Below are 4,844 nucleotides of genomic sequence, written 5' to 3'. Positions count from 1 at the left end.
CCACAAAGGCTGATTGTGTCTCCGATATCAAGTGTGGAATAATTCTCTTTAGTCTCTTGCAGAGGAGTTTAGAAATAATCTTATAGCTGACATTGCATAGACTAATAGGTCTAAATTCAGTCATTTCCCGTGGCTTCTTCTTCTTTGGGATGAGGCAGATATTGGTCTGGTTCAACAGCGGGTCAAAGCTACCAGTTATGAAGAAATCACGGACAAGTTTGATAATGTCTTGCCGCATCTCTCGCCAGAATTTCTGGAAAAACTTGCTGGTCATACCATCAGGGCCTGGAGCTTTATCCGGGTTTATATCAAAAAGGGCGTTCTTGATCTCTCATTTCGACGGTTCCTCTAAGAGTAACCTATTGTCGTTATTAGACACCTTTTCCGAGATAAACCGAAGAGAGGGGTCTAACTGTGTTGGCAAAGAGGTGGAGAAAAGATCTCGAAAGTATTGAACAGCTACATTATCCACTTCGATCTCTTTCTCGACCAGCCTGCCATGTTTATCTTTAATACTAATGATCCGGTTTTGGGCTCTTCGTTGTTTAGTAGTGGCATGGTGGAATTTTGTATTTTTGTCACCATGTTTGTGCCATTGGTCTCTGCTTTTTTGTTCCCAGAAAGTATTTTCATCTCTAAAAGCCATGGTCAGTTGTTTTGTCAATGCTTCCATTTCTTCTGTTGTAGTGGAGGCATCATCGTTGGCCAAATCAATTTTTTCTTTCAATTCTTTTATGAGCAGTGCTGAATTTGTAGGGTTTTGTCTCTTCCATGAACAAATTTTCCTACGGCATGAGGTAACTTTTTGATGAAAACTCCTTATTGGAGTTTCATCAAGATGTCCCCATCCCGAGGTCACCGCTTCTTTAAAACCTGGTTTTCCAATCCATCTTTTGTCAAATCGGAAGTTTTTCGTAGATCTTCGAACTCTCGATTGAATCCGAGCTAGGACTGGTCTATGGTCCGAGCCCCATAGCTGTAGAAATTCTACAACTGAGTGGGAGAAGAAGGCATGCCATTCTTCATTTGCAACTGCTCTATCAAGTTTGCATTTTACTTTTCCGGATCTTCTCTTTCCCACCCACGAGAAAGAATTTCCTTTATAGGGGAAATCCAGCATCCCACAGTTGTCTAACATAGTGCGGAACGGGAGGAAAGAGCTTTCTAAACGACGTCTTCCTCCCCTCTTTTCATGATTACCTGTGATCTCATTAAAATCTCCAATCATAAACCAAGCTTCGTTTCGTGTGGTGCTCATGCGAGACAACCGTTCCCAAACATGGTCTCGGTGTCTTACTACAGGGTTACCGTACACGAAGGTCATATAAATTGGGTGTCCTTCCAAGCGTGTCTCAATGTCAATCATATTTTTATCCGCATATAAAATAGTAACTGGCGGATCATCCATGTAAAAAAGTGCTAATCATCCACTCCGACCAACCGGATCAACAGTACAAACATGATCAAATCTGAAAGTAACTTGCACATCTTGTAAAATGGATCAGTTATTTTTTATCTCCGATAAAAATAAAAATCTTGGCACGAAACAATAGTATAATTCATGAAGATGTTCCTTCGTGAAATCGGCACCCACTCCTTGACAATTCCATGAAACTATATTCATCTTGTAAGAGTTATTGGCCTCTAAAAGTTTATAGATATACTGAACACATCAACACCAGTTAAAAAACTAATGTGATGAGCCAAAACCAAACTGCTCGTGTATCCGTTTGCTCAAACAACACTCTGAGACAGGGATGTGAGTTGATCCGGAACTGAAAACTCCAACTTTCTAATAAAGATTCTCCGTGCTTAGGTATCCGACTTGTAAATTCTTTTGCCGCTACCGTAGTATTATCAGAGCTCCTTGATTATCCAAACTATTTGAAGCGCTTGAGGAATGGAGTACAAATTCAAAAGCTGATAAAGCAATGTTTCCTTTTATTTTTTAATAGAAGTAGTTGTATATTTAATTTATCAACATCAGAGAATTCTAATGTGATAAACCAAAAACAGACTACTCTGAAAGTGTAAAACCCTTCGATTCTTCTTTATTCCTCTCCTTTTTCTTCTCAATACTCCTTAAGTAACTTTGGTTAAGCACATAAGTACAAATTCCTCAGACAAAAGTGGAGCAAAGGCGGGCACAATCAAAGACACAGCCAGTCGTCAATCTTAGTCACTATGAGTAGTTTATTGGATACTATCAAACCGATAAGAAAGAGCCAACTGGGGCAGAGCAAGCCTCCTTTTTCAGCTTAGGAGCCCGTATTGCTTACTTTCGGAGCGACTGGATCTGTTACAAGTGGAGAAGCTGACCGTAGGTCCGTAGCAGAGGAGCTTTTGGTGGCCTTAGGGAAACAGGTCTCTTCGCTTAGGAGTCGCGTTTCTTCAAGCCGTGGAGAAGCTCGCCGGAACAGAGGTGACGTCGCCCTTCAGAAACGTATACGCCCAAGCCTTTCAACCAAGATTCCCAGATCTCGAGAAGAAAGGTTCAGATGTGAGATGTTTACATCATTGTTAAGGCAGATGTGTTGTTGACTTGCGGTCTGTTGGAAAGGAGTTTGAGAGAGAGAGTAGCGAAGGGGAAGAAGAACAGTAGTCGTCCGTCTAGAATCGTCCTGTCTAGGAGCTTGGACCTAGACAAAGAGAAGAGGAGCTACTGTTCTAGCACAGTTGCAGTGGGAGGGAGGGAAAAGCTTTCAAGATTTGGAAAGTAAACATTTGTAGATCTCTTCCAAAAGCGCCATAAGCTGATACCGATGTAAGCATAGAAAGAATCAGTAGCTCAGGAGCTTCCCGGATCTGTAAATCGTAGTTGAAAAAAACTCTTCATGCCGGAGCCGTACATAGTCCGTACAGTCGCCTTACATGTCGCCGGCCTAACGCTTTACTTGATGTTGCTGATGGTTTTCTATTAATCTATAGATATCAGAGTAATCGTCTAAGACAATCAGGAGTCTATCGTAACTATTTGATATTCTGATTGGTAGAACACTTGGTATGGTTTGGTGCATAAATTAGTTAAACTATCTAAATTAACTAAAAAGTATTCAAAATAAAAATTAAAACAAATTAAAAACAATATTTTGAATACTCTAAAATATCTAATTCATCTTAAAATATATAAAAACATTAATATATTTAACTAATTTTAGATATCTTCGGATCCTAGTTTGGATTTCGGTTCGGTTCGGGTTATAACCAAACACCAAAGTACTAAGCTCATAAGTCCCGTTTGGATATTTTTTTATAACAGTTCCGATTCGGTTTCGGTTTTTCCGGTTCGGGTTTAAGTAGGTACTTTGGGTTGAAGTAAAAACGCTCAGGCCTAGTAGTACCAAGTCAGAAAAAAAAACCCTACAAAGATTTGAAATGTTTTTTTTTTTGCTTAACAAGATTTGGAATTTTTTTTTAAACTAAACAAGATTTGGAATGTTGATAGCTGGAACGTGAAAAAAAAACTGTGGAAATTTTTTTTTTTTTGATAGACCCTATCGGCTGATCTGATCTGTCTCGGGAGGAACGCACTTAATGCTACAGAATGGACTAGTCCGAAAGTGTACCATACTGCATGACCCGAGTTTGGAATACATTCTGACTAATGCCAGGAGATGGACCAATCATCTGTTATGGTCCACCGTGTAAACCACTTGGACCGAAATTCAAGCCCAGACTGGCCCAGGTATTGATAATTTAGTTCCCAGACCGTGGAACTTCGACTGTATTTACATTTTGCTTCTGAATTTAACAGATTTGTCTGAGCAAAAGAAGAGAAAGTGGACGAAGAAAATTTTGGTTTACTTATTAGAGACAATCCAAATTCAGTAGATTTGAGCGTTCTCAATCTTTACTAGCTAGTCATAAATCCTCAGCTTGAGATCACGATGCATGCATCACACCCATGAAATGGCATTTCTGCACAAACGGGCTTTTACGATCAATCATACGGAATCAAATGGGCTTTTATTTACCAAACGATGCCCAAATGCTCTGAAAGAAAGATTAGTAAGAGCAAGGCCTTGATCGGTATATCATTAACATTAACATTATATTCTACATTATCCTATCAATAATTGTTAGAAAAGTATTTAGAGAAGCATTTACTAAATGTTAATATTCTCCAAATGCTATTTGGTAAATGCTCTCATATGAAGCTTTTAAAAGAGCATTTGCATTTATAATTTATAAAATTAAGGAAAATATATAATTAATTCATTTATTTTATTTAATAATATCATAAAACTATTTTTATATCTAAAAAATAAAATTTTGATTTCTAAAATTAATTTAGAGTAAAATATTTTTTTTAAATAGTATTTCACATTTAAAATATAATTTAAGTATATAATTTAATTTATTTTAAATGCGAAAAATATTTTCAAAAATAGATATTTTAATTATAAAATTTATTTTAAAATAATATTTTTTGACATAAACATATTTTTTTAATTATTAAATAAAATAATTAATTATATATCTTTTTAATTTATATGTTTATATATATATATTAGAAATATATTCATTAAAAATAAATATATTATATATTATATGCTAATTTTATAATGAAAAAAATATTTTTTGATTTCTAAAATTAATTTACAATAAAATATATTTTTTAAATACTATTTCACATTTAAAATATAATTTAATTTATAATTTAATTTATTTTAAATGCGGAAAAATATTTTAAAAGTTTGATATTTTAATTATAAAATTTATTTCAAAATAATATTTTCGATATAAACATAATTTTTAAATTATTAAATAAATTAAATAATTTATATATCTTTTAATTTGATATGTTAGTATATATATATATTAGAAATATATTCATTAAAATA

This window comes from Brassica napus, chromosome C3 (assembly GCF_020379485.1).
Source record: "Brassica napus cultivar Da-Ae chromosome C3, Da-Ae, whole genome shotgun sequence".
In the NCBI taxonomy this organism is placed as follows: domain Eukaryota; kingdom Viridiplantae; phylum Streptophyta; class Magnoliopsida; order Brassicales; family Brassicaceae; genus Brassica; species Brassica napus.
This window is presented reverse-complemented; position numbering follows the sequence as displayed.